The sequence below is a fragment of the Stenella coeruleoalba genome (assembly GCF_951394435.1).
Source record: "Stenella coeruleoalba genome assembly, chromosome: 13".
Taxonomy (NCBI): Eukaryota; Metazoa; Chordata; class Mammalia; order Artiodactyla; family Delphinidae; genus Stenella; species Stenella coeruleoalba.
In genome coordinates, this window is record NC_137159.1 from 79,468,638 (window position 1) to 79,487,044 (window position 18,407).

Below are 18,407 nucleotides of genomic sequence, written 5' to 3' on the forward strand. Positions count from 1 at the left end.
GAATAATAAGTAAGATTTTGTGATAAGAAACGGTTCTCTTCTCCAGGATGGTGCAGTCTTGTAAACAAACATACTGAATATATGCGCTATGTGCAACAATAAAATCTTACCTAGAGAAACTGATTTTCTTTTTTTTTGTCCCACTGAGTTATACTCTTCATTAAGATAAATAATCAAAAACTGCCTTGGTATAGGGGTAAGAAAAACCTGTGATTTTTATTTGTTTTTAAGAAGCTTAGTAAAAACCATCTCCCTTGCTGGTAAGGAGAGCTAGTCTGGGGGGAAAAAAAAAGATTTCTTAATAAGTCCAGGGTCCAATGAGAGAGAAGAAGCTATTCCATCCCCTTCTCCCTCTAGACTGAGTAAATCCTAGAGTTCTTGGGCAGTTTATGGGTAGGGACAGGGTAAGGAGAGTAGGGGAGGCTGTGAAAACCTCACGTGGAGGACAATGGACTTTTCTGGAGGAAGAGACTTGGGTGGCTTATGGGAAAAATACTAGAGAGGTGATTATAATTTGCACACTTCTCTGGGACAGCAAGGTTGTGTCTGTTATATATAGAACTGCAGAGAAAGAAATGACTAGCATTGCCCATAGGTTGGGGGGTGGGGAGCTTCCAAAGAACTGAACAAATTAAGCGGCAGCCTGTGCACCCTTTGAAGGCAAAGTCTGGCCTTCTAGAGCTGGGAGAGGTAGCCAGTGGCCAGGACATGAAGGTAAGGACTTTGAATTTTATACTGGGTGTGATGAGAAAAGTTGGAGGGTTCTGAGCAGAAAAGAAACCCAATCGGATTTGTGATTTAAAAAGAGCATAAAATAACATGACTGCTAGGTTGATAATAGAGTGTTGGGAGCAAGGCTGTGAAAGGGAGACCAGTTAAGAGTCTATTGCAGGATTCCAGGTAGAAGATGGTAGTTCCCTGAACTAGGAGTATAGTTATATAGAGTTTTATAGAAGAGTGAGAAGTAGTCGAATTGGGATGTATTTTAAAGGTAGCTCCTCTGGGATTTGTTGATGAATTAGATGTGGAGAGTGAAAGCAAAAGAATAAAGATTCAGGCTGAGCAGTAGGGGAATGGGAATATTGTTTACCTTAACTGGGAAATGTTAGGGGAGGAGCAGGTTTGGAGGGTACGTCGAATGATTCAATTTTGCTCAACACAGTGGTTTTAGGATTACAATTAGATGAGCAGATGGAGACAGTTGTTTGATATGGGAGTCTGGAGTTCAGAAGAGAAATCTCATTGCAGATATAAAATTGGGAGTTGCCAGCATATGGGGAAATAGCATTTAAAGCTATGATTCTGGATGAGGTCCGCAGAGGAACGTGGATAGGTTGAAAACAGAAGAGCAAGAGAAATAAACCCTAACACTTCAACATTTAGAGAGCAGGATAATAAGATTCAGCAGCAAGTGGGACAACTAGGTAGAAATAGACGAGAAAAGAATTTGTCCTGAAACTCAATGAAGACATATCTTGAAAAGGAAGACAAAATCTTACATGTCAAATGTGGTTAAGAATCGACCATTGAGTTTAGCAGTAGGGAAATGATGGCAATGGCTGTCTCAGTGGAGTGATGGGTATGGAAATCTGATAGGAATTGTGTCAAGGGAAAATGGAGGAAAAAAGCTGAGGATAGTCAGAATAGACAACTACTGCAAAGGGGAGCAGAAAAATCAGGAGGTAGATGGAATGAGGTTTTATTTTTATGATAGAAGATCTTATAGGATGCTTGTATGTACATGAAGGTAAACTAACCAAGACAGAAAAATACGATGACGTAAAAGAGAAGCATGAGAACTGCGGAAGTAATATCCTTGAGTTGATGAAAAGGGATATGATCAAGTCCCTAAGAGAAGGCAGGTGAATGGACAGCATGTCCACTGTCACAGGAATGAAGGGAGGGTGTATGGCCATAGACTGGGCTGCAATTTCAGTGCTATGCACTGTTGTGATGGTTCAAGTTAAGCTGCCGTCTATCCAGACGGATCAACACTCATGCTGTACCAGCTGTTAAAATTCTGTGAAATCATCATTAGGTGCAGGTAGTGGGTAGGTTTGTAGGTTCATGGTGGAGAACAGAGACACTTCTTGTGGTGGTTCTAGTTGGTTAGTGAAATAAGATGTAAATGCCAGCAGCTGAGAGAAAGAAAGGAATCGAGTTTTGAGATTTGAAGGAGGATAAGGTAGGAAAGAGTGACCTTGGAGAATGAGAGAGCCAGTGAAATGTATTTGCGTTTGGGGTGGCAGTTAAGGCCTACTTGAAGTTTGTGATCATGAGTTTAAATTGAGATTCAGCAGCATGAATGTGGGGTTTTTTCCCTTTAGCTGTTTGAATGCGAGTATAAAGTAGACGGAGAGTTGGGTTTAACCAGTGTCGTCACGTTGTCAAGTCTAGAGGGAGGTCTAAGAGGGTTGAGAGCTGTTGTGAGAGAACTATATAATGATGGATCAGCGATTAAAGCCAGAAGTGAGGGCACATAAGGAGATGGGTTATAGAAAGATAGTGAAGAGGTGAGAAGGTCAATTGCTTTGAGATTTTGCTGGCCTCAGGGAGGTTTTGGAGTCAGGCTACTGAAGGAGGTATTGTGTGTGGTGGTGGGGAAACATGTAAACAGAGATTGGGAGACTTAAAATAGAAATTTTGGAAGAAGTATGTTATCAACAATGACAAAATCTAAGGGTGTAACAATGAGAGTGAGTGATAAATGAAGTAGAAACGGAGTTTTGGAGGTAAGAAATTGAGACCAGTGTGTTGGTTTGATTGCCTGCCCATATTTTGAAATCACCATGAGTGAAGATAGGAATAGAAGTGGAGAGGTAGAATGACCTAGAGGTCTTCAATGGATGAAAGGGAGTGAGGTAGAGGTCAAGGGTGAGCTCTCAGGGAAGTACAGTAGGTGAAATCATTTGCATCAAAATACTGAGGGTTTTTAGGCGAGATGAAAGAACCAAATCAGGAAATGTTAATGGGGAACCTGGGGAACACTTAACCCTAGCTCCAAATCCTGTAATAAGTAGAGTGTAGGAGAAAAGGTACCAGCAGCTAGTTAGGGCCACAAATATAATTCCTCGCCCCAGTGTCCAGTGAACTGCAGAGATGAGCAAGAAAATTGGCATTGCACTAACCTGGATTCAACTTCCACCTCTTCCAGTTACCAGCCTTGGACAAGTTCTTTAGTAATCTCTCTGAGTATCGGTTCTGTCACCTCCAAAATGGATGGATGAAAAAAGTCCAAGATTTCAAGCCCTCCCAGGTGTGGACACTGTCTTTGATGGTTATAACCCCTGATACGTGCGTATGCTCTAAAAACTTTTCCACATCAATCACTACATTATAGTTTTGAAAAGACTTCGGAGGGTCTGACTGGTCCAAGCCAACAAGTAATGTTGGCTTTCTACCACATCATCTTAGGGTGGCATTCTACCACCCTTTCTACCACATCATCTTAGGGTGGCATTCTACCACCCTTTCTACCACATCATCTTAGGGTGGCATTCTACCACCCTTTCTACCACATCATTTTCCTTGTGCGTCTGATTATTTGGCTACTTGTGTGTGTTTTACGAAAATAGACTTCGCCTTATGCATCCGCCTTCTCCCTATGCTTCTTTATGGAGAAAATCAATGAGTCCAAAAGACAAGTTTAGCTTTAGTCCATCAAGAAGAAAAAAAAAATGCTCAATCAGTTGGATTTGGTGAGATAATGTGTGAAAAAGCTTTGGGAGCTGATCAGTGTTTTTTATAAAAATGTAAAAGTAAAAATGTAAGGTGGAGTTTTTTTTATAGACAGGATGGTACAGTAGAGGTTAGAAAAACCAGAACCACCAACCTGGGTCGCTTGTAGCCAGTCTTTCTCTGGATATCCTTTGTTGGCTTAGGTTTCCTCATCCATAAAATGGAATCTATGATACATTCTCTCCTGTGTCCCATTACAAAGGGGTCTTATTTCCTTTTGTAAATAACTTAAATATCTTCAGTTCACTTTTAGCATATATTTCACCTTTGAAAGTCCTTTGCGTTTGTTGTGGGGTTTTTTGTTTGTTTGGTTTTGGTTTTGGCTCCCTTCGTGACTAAGCATAGACCACCCAGGATGCTCCTGGAGGACAGTTTCTGTTTTTGCTGCATTTCCTCATTTAGAGGATAAATTTAACTTTCCCTTCCCAATACTGTGCTGTACACAGTTGGACTTGGCATTTTTGCTGAAAACTGTGAGTCATTTTTTATAAACAGGGATTGTCGAAAGTGCCTGATTTCACATTATAACAGCAACAAATACAGAAAAAGCCCCAAACTGAATGAACTAAAAAATTTCAGATGTTCTACAAAGAGAAGAGGTGGAGAATCACAGTCTTTGGAGAAGTCTCTTGATTGTTCAGGTCTCGGTTGTTTCATATTTAAAATTTGGAGGATAAGAGGAGTATAAAAGGTATACCACCAATCTCATAAAAACCATGTCATGGTTATTGGGCAATATTATTTGCAGATGTTACATTACTCTTCTCCTGTCTCTAAAGTTTTTTTTTTTTTTTTTGCGGTACGCGGGCCTCTCACTGTTGTGGCCTCTCCCATTGCGGAGCACGGGCTCCGGACGCGCAGGCTCAGCGGCCGTGGCTCATGGGCCCAGCCGCTCCGCGGCATGTGGGATATTACCGGACTGGGGCACGAACCCGTGTCCCCTGCATCGGCAGGCAGACTCTCAACCACTACGCCACCAGGAAAGCCCGTGTCTCTAAAGTTTTATATGTGTAATAGGCTATTAGTAAGTATTTTATTTTATAGATTATTTACATTATTGTACTTCAAAAATAAATCATTTTTTTTTAGAAAAGAAAATGTTATATATTCAGTGTTAAAAATTGGTATGTTTTAAAGTATCGGTAGAATAATGTCGAATAGTGCAGAAAATTTAATGAAGCAACCGACCAGACCCGGTTCAGACTGTGCTGGGTGATTGCGTATCTACTGGGAATGTATTATTTTGGGATGGGGAAGATTTTGTTTAGGAGCTTTCCATCTCTAGAATGCATCAAAGTGAACACTGTAAGATAATTTTGTAGAACAAATGGAAACAATTATGTACTCTGTGAACTATAAACTCGTAGAGTGTCACATCTGTGAAAAAGTAGACAACCTAGGGAATGTGCTACACCAACTGAATATAATTTTACATAGTCAGAGCTCAGAGGAGAATTCAAGTGATCAAATTCAACTGATTCTGTGGAGGTTTCATACCAAAGGATGAGAATGCTGTGACCAGTTTTGGTAATAGTAGGAAGCTAGTATGGTATTCTAGAAGCAACAAGAGGTAGGGGTTGAGGTAGATTTACCTGTTGAAAGTAACTCATTATTAAATAACAATTATGTTATTATAGCAGAATTATATGGCAGAAACCATGAGTTGCTTATCCAATATCTATTGCCCCTTCTTTCTTCCCAATAGGACCCTCATATTACACAGAGCAACAATGTATTCAACTGAAGGTCTCCCATCTGAAGTCAACCCCTTTAAAGGCTTTTCCAAAAGTTTCACCCTTCTATTGCCTCACATATGTGCCTTTATGTGCCACTTACATACAGATACATTTCTCTAGCTACAGAGAAAGCCAGGAAATGGTCTTTTGAGCTCAGATATTATGAACTAGAAGAGGACATAGACGTCATATACTCTAATGTTTCATTTAGAAGTTGAGAAATCGAGACCCAGAAGAAAGGACTTCATTTCCTGGCTTTCTTTGTATCTAGAGAAAGGTGATGTTATATGCCTGGTGATAGTTGAGTGGCCCTTTTGGCCCTACCCTCTTTTCATTCTTCCGGCATGAAATCCAGATGTGGTAGCTGGAGCTTCAACGCTACTTTCTTACCATGGGAAATTCTTGAGGATGGAAAGCCATGTGCTGAAGATGGCAGCCTAGAAAGATTCAGAGTTTCTGAGACTGGCACACAGCCTTGAATTGCCTGCATCTCGACTTATTTTAGAGATTTCCATCTTGTTTAATCAGTGTTTCATAAGATTTTCTTGTTAAATGCAGCTGAACCAATCTGAACCGATACATAACCGTGAATAAAAAAAACTAGAAGAAATATAAATTTATACCAAAAAAAAAAAGATATATGGGAGATCTCAGAAGAATCCTCTTCTCCAGTTCTTAGAGGAAAAAGAAAAATGAAAAAGGTTTATTCTTTCTGAGTGAGACCAGAGGAACTCTCCATGGTTCTGCCTAGGGAATTTGGGATGGTGGGAACCTCAAATGGTGTTTATTTGGCATTTACTGTTTTCAGTGTGTACTTTTTCTTTGGAAACTTCTTGGAGAGGAAAGAAGGTAAAAGGCAGAATAAGAGAGTTTATGTTCTCACCTAACAACATCTTGATAACATATTTTTAATGATAGTTACATTGTTGGTACCCATTTTGTAGTAATTCATATACAATGGCCTTGCAAAGTGAGGGCTGCGATCTATAATCTTCATTTCAAAAATGCTAAGAATCCCAGACATTTTAAGTACATTACTCCTGGTCATAATGGTAATAAGTAACAGGTCTAGAATTTAAACCCGGGTATGACTCTGAAATCTGAGAACTACTTATTACAGTACATCATTGAAAAATAAACCAACCTGCCATTTATTGCATAACTACTGTACGTCCGGTACTGTATCAGGCACTTTACATGATTTTTTTTCAATCTTTAGAATAATGTTTTACATAATAAAACTGAAGCCCACAGAGATTTAGTAGTATTATCAAAGCCACATGGCCATTATATAGAAGAGGTGGGATTCAAACCCAGCTCTTGCTAGCTCCAAAACATATACTATTTCCACTACAAAATAAGGGTCTTCTCACAGGAATCTAGGCAGTGCACAGATTGAGCTTCAGGGACTGGGGTCTTGGAATTGAGGTCAACTTCCAGATGTGGCATAGCATTTGGGTCAGATATGGAGAACATACCCACTGACATAGAGGCCAGTGTGCAGAGCTGGAGCTGTCAGCATCCTGTCTGTTTGGTAAAATTGTGCCATTGAAGAGGGTGAGTGATTTCAGTTATGGGAGAAGAGGGGAGGGGCTTGGCTTCTCTGTTTGTGACCAATGTTTCAAGGACACTGTATCGAGGTGGAAATTCTAGAAAAGAGAGACCCTGAGGCCCAGAGCAAGGCTGCACTCCTCTGCTCTCAGCAAGCTGCTTTTAGACAAAGAACCTTCTTTGAGTCACTCTCCCATTCTGTGGTGCATTTTGCAGGCTTTTCAAGAAGTTCAAACTAAATTTGAAAGCCTGCTCTAATAATATGAATGAATAGACACTTAATGACAGATAAAAATCTGCATTATTTTGCAGATTGGGAGTGTTATACTCCCAGAATGGGAGTTAGGAAACCTCCTTCTTCTCCCTGTTTCCCATCAGCTTCTGCATGACCTTGGACAACTCACTTTTCTCTGGATCTCAGTTTCTCTGTAAAATAAGCCATTATTAGGTAGTGGGACTGACTTCTCTCAGTTTTCTCAGGACTGATCCAGTTTTAAAACTGAAAGTCCTACTTCCTGGAAGCCATCCCCCCCAGTCTTGGGCAAACCAGAATGGTCAGTCTCCCCAACATTAGAATACGTGACATCAGTGTCCCCTTCCCATCCCAATCTCTGACTCCACGTCTTTTCCTCTGTAGTCTTGGGTTCCCATCTGTAAAATTCTGGATTTGGTTTCACTGAGGGGACTAAGGTGTGGAGTCACTAACCATCCTGGTTTCCAGTCCTAAGTCCCATGTCCTGGGAAATCCCTTGGTCCCAGGCAAACTGGGACAACTGGTCACCCTGCGGACAAGGCCCATTCCTGCCCCAACCTCCTAGACCTCTCTGCTGCAGGCACAGCCACATGCACTACAGTGGGCTGGGCCTGACCTCACCAGCCTGATTAACCCCAGGTTCTCAAAACACTGTGAACAGGAAGGGCTGAGCTGGCAGTGTTTACAGGCTCATGGTAAGATTGTCAAAGATTTCTCTTCCCAGGCAAATCTATACAAAACTATTTAATAAGACCACAATTAAATCAATGCCCTGATTTCACCCATGTGTTTGCACAGGAAATGAGATCATGTGTTTTTCTAATGAGGGGCTTTAATCGAGCTCAAAAGAAAGAGCTGGTGCTGGACTCTGGTGTGAATCAAATTATTTCTGGAGATAATCCTATGGTCCTCAACCAAATGACAGATAGTATGAAGGAGGAAGGAGACCCAACCTAGCACTTCCAGGATAGAGGTCAATATAGGCAAGCTGGCTTGGTTAGTCTTAGGGTTCCTTGGGGGTGCAGTAGACATGGCCTAGGATTTGGGGCAGAAAACTTGGGGTCACATGCTGGCCCCACCATTCACTTGGCCTGGATGCTTCCGTTGCTATGTTTGGGCCTCCATTCAAGGAACCTCACTGCCTATCTGTCTAAAGCGATGAGAGTGCAGTGGTGGCTTGTATTATTGTTCAAAATATTCCCTGCTGCTCCCTGGGGTGCCTCTCCCTAAGGGGACACTCCTTGTATGGGGATTATCCTTCCCACCCATTGACGTCAGGCTTAGTTGTGTGATATCAAAGGGGATGTGAGCAGATGCTTTGGGAGGTAGCTTGTGCATTGCCATCATCTCTTTCCTCTCTGCAGCAAGACCAGTGTATTCGTTTGCTAGGCTGCATTAACAAAGTACAACGAACTGTGTGGTTTAAACAATAGGAATGTCTTTGTCCCGCAGTCTGGAGGCTGGAAGTCTGAGATCAAGGTGTCCGCATGGTTTCTTTGTAGGTGTGTGAGAATCCGTTCCATGCCTCTCCCCTGGCTTTTGGTAGCTTGCTGGCAATCTTCGGCATTCCTTGGCTTGCAGACGTATCACCTTGATCTCTACTTTTATGTTCACATGGTGTTATCCCTGTGTGAGGCTCTGTCTCAGTGTACAAATGTCCCCCTTTTGTAAGGACACCAGTCATATTGGATTAGGGCCCATTCTAGTGGCCTCATCTTAACTTGATCAATTTCAAAGATTCTGTTTCCAAATAAGGTCACATTAATAAGTACTGATGGTTTAGGACTTCAGTATCTTTTGGGAGACACAGCAACGGCACAGAGAGGGCTACTCTGTGAGCCTGAATCCTGGAGAGGAAATATTGTGGAGCAGAGTGACAGCCAACCCGTGCTTGGACACGTATATGAGCAAGAAATAAATGTTTGTTGTTACAAGCCTCTTTGATTTCAGCATTTTTATTGCTGCAGCGAAACAAAAACAGCTCCATGGCATTGTTGTGAAAATGAAATTAGATAAGGTCCATGAAAGAGCTTTGAAATTTGCATATCCCTATATGGAAGTGAGGAGTAGGGCTGATGATTCTTTTTCCAGTTCCCAGCCCACATCATAATGGAATTTCATCTTGTGAGATTGAGATCCCCAGTATTCAACTGGAAAGGCATTAAATTCTGAGTCAGAAGGTCGCTCTGACCTTGGCTCTGGCGGTGCTTGACATTGGGCTGGCCCTTCTTGATACTGAGGTTTAGTGTCCCCATCCATATTATGAGAGATTTGTATTGTAGTTTTCATGACTTCAAGGGCCCCTTCCAACTCTGATATCCTGTGCTTTGCTCACATCCGTCACAATTTGTCAGATGGCTTAGATCGGTCTGCTTTGGCCCAGAATCATTTAGCTGCCAAATGTGTGGCTTTTGGAGGCATGTTGTTTTTTTTTTGAAGGGCAGCTGGGTCTGAATAGCTAATGGAGTTAATCAAAGAGGCAGTAAATACTGCCTCATGAAGATACGACTGTGTCAAAGAAAAAGAATTATTTCAGAAATCTCCACCCCAGGAAATGAATGGAATTGTCTGCCTGAGTGAGAAGGAGCTACAGAATGCCTGCCCCAGTGATTGGGGTTTCTTTGAGGAACACCAGGCTCTGGGAGAAGTGGCCAAGTGTGGTCTGCCTCAGGGAAAATGAACAGCCTTAGACTGCTCAGCCCACGGGGGAGTATTTCCAGCTCTGATTCTAACAACCTTTATGACCTTGGGCAACTCAGCTTCTGGGAGCAACAGTTTGCTCAGCTGAAAAATGGGACTCAAAACAGGTGCTCACAAGGATCACAGGAATTGAGGTCAAGTACATGGAATACGTTTTGGAAATTTGACAGGTTTTGCAAATGCTCTTTTTGAAGGAGTGCATGGTAAAAAGAAGAGTGAGCTTTGGAGTATGCTGTGGGTTTCAATCCTAGCTCTCCCAGTTACCATGGGCAAAGCACCTGACCCATCAGATCTCAGGTTTCCTCATCTGTAAAATAGAGATAATTATTCCTACCCCATTGTGCTGTTGGGGGGATTAAACGAAATTTTGTAAATCTCCTAGCAGAGTACTCTATGTATATCAAATGATTGTCATTTTTATATTTTATTGACTTTCGATAGCCTTGAAAGTAATATCAAATGTTAAAATTAGTAAATTTTGGACATCTCCCAGTCCATCATTTTGCAGATGAGATAACTTGGATACAAAGGGAAACTGAACGTCTTTCTCAAGGTCACACAACTAGTAGGCTATACAAGTGGTACTAGAGCCCACACTTCCTAACACCTTTTTTGGTGCTCTTTCTACGTTACTACACTTCCAGTGAATATATTTCATTCCAAGTATGTGGTGTCAGAAGGTTCTATCACATGTAAAACCCAAACTCAGAACCCCTAGGCCCTATCTCCTCATACGCTTTCACCATGTCACACCAATGTAGGTGAATTGAAAGGAATTGGCCAAGATGAGTAAGTTAGAACTTCCCAGGAGGTTGTGCTGATTGGTTCTCGTTTTAATCTTGATGAATAATATGTACTTGTCATAGAATAAATATTTCACAATTTGCTTATTTTCTTTCATGTTCGGATATTACCTTTGCGCTGTTGAAACATTGCTAAGATACTTGGTAGCAGGCAGGGATAGGTTAGGGCCAGGGTGAGGGAGGACCTTACCCCCTGCTGAGGGAATTCTTGTGAGGAGCCTTCACAAATTATTTTATGTTCTCCTTTCCCATCACCACGGGTTCCCCGATTCAACTCACCATTCTGGAAGTCTCTCATGAAATCTTATGCCCTTTTCTGGGACACTCAGAAATTGCTGAGGTAGGCGCTGATTCGAGTGGTGATGAGGGGGTGGATAATTAGGAAATAATACTCACTTGCTCTTTTTCTCTCCTGTGGCACCCTGCTGGCTCATGATAAAAGATCCCTCACTTTTGGAAGGCTTGAGGAGAAAATGCCTATGAGTTTCTCCACTTTAGTCTCTCCTCCCCAGAGGAGAAGAGATCTACATGATTGATACCACCTAGGAGTTGGTCCTGAAGACACACAGCCCCCCTCTGCTCTCTCCTGATTGCAGGACATGTATGTCTGCAACTCCTCTTCCATGTGATGATACGTCACCGGGGCAGGCTCTGCCCCTGGCCCGGGAAGCCCTAGAGCCTCCTGGAACTGTGACCGAGCAAGTAAATTCCACTGCAACTGTAGCGTTAGGGAAGGAGTTGGCAGAGAGAACAGAATAGAAAGCACATTTTGGCCTCCAGTCCCAGCCAACTCCAACTTCGCTGGTCCAATTTCACCTGCAAACAAGCTGACATTTTGATCCTGACTCCTATATATGTTTCTCACTAGGTTCTGAAGCCCTTTCAGCTTTTCATTTATTTGGCTAATAAGTATTTGTTCACAGGGTTGGAGAGAAAATTGAGACCTGGTCCCTACCCTCAAGAAAGCCATGGTCTTGATTATGTAGAGAATTAGGATAGAGGGTGGTGGTCCTAGGATTTGTACAGGATGCCATTGGAGCATAGTAAATGGGGTATCTAGAGTGATTTAAAAAGCTGGAGAAGGCTTCCAGTAGGAAGACATGTGACCTGAGTACTGAAGATAAAGGAGGCATTAATTAAAGGAAAACATACGGATTGAATGGGAAGAAGATATTCTAGGACATAGTAGCCTGCTTGAAATTGTCATGTGGGAGCACTGGGCACTTGGGGTATTGTGAGTAGTTCAGGATTGCTAGGACTTAGAGCACAAGCATAGATTATCCTCGCTGGGTTCCAAATTCAGTTTAAGTGCTTGTTATTTATACGGAGAGTGATGGCTTATTCTCTCCTCCTCCCAGGATCCTCTCTGCAAGCTTCCCCTTTGCTTCATCTCATTATGATTAAGTCGATCACTTTACATGGTGTCTATCTGTATGCTGTACATGTCACTGGAGTCTGTTTTTTGTTTTGAGCCTCACATCTTTCTGCTGTAGACGGAATTACTGAGTTCTTCACCCATTCCTGTATAATTTGGCCATTCCCCTAACAAAAGACAGCGTATTTCCCCTGGCTAAAGCCAAGGCACGCGCTTTGCTTTCCCCAACGGCCTTTTAGTAGACGTGATAGAAGCCAGGACTTGCAATATGCTTGTGCAGGGGGCCTTGCCCTCTTGCCTCTCCATCATCGCCTTAAGATCCCTCTCCCCACTTCACACCAGGCAGCTACATCGCTTCAGCCTGCATCCAAGAATGAGACAGTTGGAGCAGATCTGAAGATCTGTACCAACTAGACCCAAAACTTAAAGCTCAGCTGCCTGGGCAAGTCTAGCCAAGGTCAGCCCCACCTGACCTGAGGATGAGAAGCAAAGCCAGCTGGGATCAGCAGGACCACTCACCTGTAACTATGAGAGAAAAATAAGCTTGTTGTATGCCTCCAAGATCTGGGGCTTGTTTCTTACACAGAAATGACTGAAATGTCCTCCATATTTCTTTGGCCTATGTTTGCCTAAGGAATTGCTTTGCAAAACTTTCTAATGCTCTGCACCTAGCTGACCAGGCATTCCATCAATCCTTCCTTTTCTAGCTCTGTTCTTCTCTGTGAATCGTTCTATACAACCACAAAGCTCATTCTCCAAGGAGACCCTGGTCTAGAGACAGAGGGAGAACAGACACATCAATGAAGCTCCCCCTCCAGCTGAGGAGATAGGAAATAACAGTGGATACAGCGAAATGTCCGGGAGTGCTGTGAAAAGTAAAATGTGGAATGGCTGTGGCTAGACTGTCCATAGGATGCATAAGTCAACCAACCCCGGGTGGATCTGGGGTGGGGAATGGGCCCTAGACCCTTACAAAAGAATGATTACAAAAGCTTGAGGCCAGTCTCATCCTCTTGTGCTGTTTCTGTTATCCTTCTGATCTTAGGCACAGGATTTTCCAACTCTGCCCTTAACGTGTCACTTGTTTTCTGAGGCTTAATACTTTATCTGTCAAATGATGCAAATCCTTACATATCACAATGGTTTTGAAATGGTTGCGTGAAATAATAGATACACATATACTCTGGAAAACCCCAGAAAAGTATACCATTGTAAGAAGTGATCATTGTTCTTATTAAAAGTATTAAAAAGCACTTGGAAAAAGTATATAGAATTTTCACAAAGATAGAATATTATTATTTTGTTATAATTTACCAAATTCAGTTTTAGATAATAGCTTTCCAGATCTGCATAGTACTGAACTGGTAACGTGACATGGTTTGCATCTGTTATTCAAATTGATCTAATTGACACCTCTGAGAGGTCCTCATGACCTGGGCAGAATGGCAGCGGCAAAGCTCTCCTACTAACTCCCTTAGGGGTGGGAGGGTCCTCTCAGGAAAAGGGGTACGACGTGGAAACTCAGTCCTCTGCCATTCTCTGTATTGAGCAGAAACCTGGGTGTTGGTTCTCAATGCCTGGGGAGGCCTCTCACACACGGAGGCTAGCAAAGATCATCACTGTGCCAGCCACCCGATGCTTCTGCCCACTGCTTCCTGGTGCCAGTCTCTCCAAGGAGAACACAACACAGTCAAGCGTTGGATGGACCAATCTTGACTCACACAGAGAAGAGACAGAGCAGGATCAGCTTCGGTACTGGATGTCAGTCTTCCATGGCCAGCGGGTCCCTCCAGGCAGCCACCACAGGGAGATTGACTTGAACGCACGCTTCTTGTGCCACAGTAGAAGAACTCGCCCCACCCCTGGAGTATGAGGTACTGAAAGCTAAGGGCGTGATGAGAACCACTGAGGCACACTCTTTTTTATTTATTTATTTATTTTTTGCGGTACGCGGGCCTCTCACTGCTGTGGCCTCTCCCGTTGCGGAGCACAGGCTCCGGATGTGCAGGTTCAGGGGCCATGGCTCACGGGCCCAGCCGCTCCACGGCATGCGGGATCCTCCCGGACCGGGGCACGAACCCGCGTCCCCTCCATCGGCAGGCGGACTCTCGACCACTGCGCCACCAGGGAAGCCCTCTTTTGTTTTTAAATTGAAGTATAGTTGATATGTAATATTATAGAGATTACAGGTGTACAATAAAGGGATTCATAATTTTTAAAGGTTATACTTCATTTACAGTTACTATAAAATATTGGCTATGTTGTCCATGTTGTACAATATATCCTCGTGGCTTATTTTATACCTGATAGTTTGTATTTCTTAATCCGCTACGCGTATATTGCCCCTCCCCCTACGACTCTCCCCACTGGTAACCACTAGTTTGTTCTCTATATCTGTGAGTCTGCTTCTTGTTTGTTATATTCATTCGTTTGTTGTATGTTTTAGATTCTACAAATAGGTGGTATCATAGGCACACTCCTAAGTAGAACAAAGGGACACTCACTGAGCCTGCGACAGGGAAGGATATTCCCGCACAAGGTGATAAGTGTGACACAGGCTGCGTGAGCTCTTCATCTTGCGGGAGGTAAGGAAGTTTTCCAGCCCAAGGTCCATTCTGTGTCTAAGTGAGGGTCAAAAGGCTACGCCTATGAAACGGCCTTTCCCAACACTCAGATGCCACAAGCGTCACCACCCAGCTCCAGTCTGCCGCAGCACGTGGGGCTTACCGTGTGGATGTGAGGGATGGAGGAGGATGGGATTCTAGGGTGGGCAAGTCAGTCTTAGATTGAGCCTTTGTCTCCCTTCCAGAGTATGGAGAACAAATATGCTTGCTAATGGCCTGTGTCTTAAATTTTTTTTCCCTCAAGATGTTAAAGGTCCAGCCTCAAGGTTTAGGGGTGATAACAGTAATGGCAATTGGTGTACTTCAGCAAGTCCTAACTAAATTGTTCTTAAACTTTGCTAAGAAGAAACTGTGCAGGTTATTATCTGTTATTCCAATAGTATATGCAACACTAGGGGTTAATAATAGCCGAGAAGTACAACAATACGAAAAGCAATGAAATATTAATAGAAGACTATTTAAAAGCACTATCTAAATAATTCCTGTTTAAAGGGGAATAAATACTATATTATGCTTATCAGAAACTTCATAGAATAAAGAAAACACATAAGAAAAGGTAAAGAATGGGACCAAAGCTGTACATAGTGAAATGAATAATATTGACAATTTCATTATTTAAAAGATCCAACTGAATTGAGTTAATTAAGCATGAAATTTAGGGAACTTTAGTAAGTGCAAGAACAGCAACAATATTAAAGGAACCACAGGGGGAAATGGGAACATAATCAGGAGGTGATGAATTTATAAAAACGAGGGTAGAATTGATAAATTCAAAATATGATTTAAAAAAATTTTAGACTAAGAATAAGTCATGGAAATTTCTATGCTAAAATGTTTGATTATCTCAAAAAACCCCTAATTTTCTGTGAAAACATATATGACTTAAAATGATTCAAGAAGAATGAAAAGCCTGAATAAACCGTGGAATTGAAAAAAATTAGTAGAAAAATTATGCCTCTTACATGATCCCAGGCTTGGACAGTTTTACATATCTTATATTTTCATGTAATACTTTCTATGCTGTTGAAAGTGTTCCAAAGCAGAGAAAAGCTGGAAATATTCACAGATTTATTTCACCAAAACCTGACATTGTTAACACAGAAAAGGAAACCAGAATCTCACCTGCAATTTTGAAAATAGACGGGAAAAAAAGCCTTTATAAAATGCCAAGAAATTGAAATCTAGAATGGTATTTAAAGATTAGTATACCATGACTGCATTGGTTTTATTCTTGGAACAAAACACTGTTATAAAATTAGTTGTATTATTTTAATACATCTTGTTGATATATTAGAGAAGGAACATTTTTAATCAACTGAAAAAAGTGCTGAGAAGTCATTTAATGAAATTCATCACCCACCCATTTCAGATTAATGAGAAAAGGAAAACAACACACAATGATGTGTAGTGAACTGGGAATATAGAGACACTTCCTAAACATTATAAAGAATATCTAAAATCAAGAACTAACTGAATACTAATGTTGAATCATTACACACATTCCCATTAAAATTAGGAACAAGATTTTTTAAAAAGCTCATTATCACACCCTTTCAAGAAACTTTAGACAATTCAGTAATATATGCAACAGATATAAAATTTCAGTGATTAGAAAGGAGAAGTAAAAGGATCAGTGGTAGAAAATGGTATGATTGCTCATACAGTAAACCAAAGGTCATGAATTATCTAGGATATCCAAGAGAACCTGTTCAAATGATGAGGTTTTTAATTCGAAGTGGATCTCATCTGGAATAATGAGTAAATAGCAAAGGAAATTTTGAGGTTGAGGGAAATCTTGAATGTTTTTCCTACCAGCTGTTAAAAAATATTTTAAAATGATAATGATTAAAACAGCATGCTGCTCTTAACTCATTCAAACAGATGCCACACACAGACTGGCTAATTGGAGAAGAGTTTAAAAAAGGGACTACGACAAACATGTGAGCAGATTTTAGAGAAACTGAAAAGGGCTTATGCCGTATCCAAGCCAGCAACATTCGAGAGCCCTTAGGCTTGAGTGGAGGGGAGAGTAGTTACAAAACCAATGAGAGCAGCACAGTGGGAAGTGGACACTGACAAGGGCAAGTCCTTCAGCAGAGGGAGAGGCCAACCCAAGGCCACGTGACCAGGAAGAGGCCAAGACAAGAAATATTCCAACCTCAACCCTCCTTCCTCTGTCTCCTGTGATATCTCCCAACTGGAAGCCAGGGTGTAAAGGAGCCATTTTTGGGGTTTTTTTCCTGTTAATCTTTCTTTTTTGAAAATTTTCAGGTGCAGTTTTCAGGATTCTTTTTTTTTTTAAATTAAACTTAAAGATTTTTTTTTGAATAGTTGTAGATTCATAGGCACTAGTACTAAATTTGACAGAGAGATTGTGTGTACTCTTTTGTTTCCTCAATGGTAACATCTTGAAAAATTATAGTAAAACATCATAACAAGGAAATTGGCATGGATACAATTCACCAATAGTATTTAGATGTCCCCAGTTTTACTTGTACTTATTTATGTATATGTTATTCACTTCTATTTGATTTTATCATGTATAGGATCATGAATCTGCCACCAAAGTCAAGATGCAAAACACGAGGATCCCCTGTGTTGCCTGAACATAATCACGACCCCTTTTCTCCTGCCCCTTGATTCCCAGACCATGACAACCACTAATGTTCTCTTCATTTTTTTATGTCATGTCAAATGTTATATAAATGAAGCCTGTTGATGCAGTCCATAGAGGTCAGCAGACAGGGGATGGTCAGATTGGGACAGACTGCATAGATCCAGAAATCCAGAGAGTACATCTTGAATGGCAACTGAAAATATCACGCTAAATGCCAACATTGACAAAGGACGAAAATAGATAGTCCAAAAGTAAACTCTAAAATATTTATTCAGGGCTTCCCTGGTGGCGCAGTGGTTGGGAGTCCACCTGCCGATGCAGGGGACACGGGTTCGTGCCCCGGTCCGGGAAGATCCCACATGCTGTGGAGCGGCTGGGCCCGTGAGCCATGGCCGGTGGGCCTGCGCGTCCGGAGCCTGCGCTCCGCAACGGGAAAGGCCACAGCAGTGAGAGGCCTGCGTACCGCAGAAAAAAATAAAAAAATAAATAATAAAATATTTATTCAACAAATTTCATTGAGTGCTTACTCAACGCACCAGGGCACTAGCATAAGTCAATAAGAAAAGCAAGATTATTCAATAAATGGCACTAAGAGTTGAGTAGCCTTTGGAAAAATTAGACCAGTTTCTGTGCAGAACTGTGCAAATGGGCTCATTCAGCACCCACTCCCCCCTCTTTCTAGCTTGACTTCTTGTACCATAGAGGCTGGGAAGCCTAAAATCACAGGCTATATAATATAGTAATTGATTTGCTCCTAATGTTAACAGGAATGCTCCTAAGAGCACAGATTCCGGAGCCAGACAGTCTGGGTTCAAATCCAGCTCTGCCATCCATTAGCTGTTTGGTATGGAGCAATTACTTTCTGTGTCTCAGTTTCCTCATATGGAAAATGGGGACACAATAGGATCTTGTAAAAAATAGTTAATATCTGTAAAAGCACTGAGAACAATGTCAGGCAGTCAATGAGCTTTGCATAACATTAGCTATTATTGTTCTGCTTCTCAGACTCC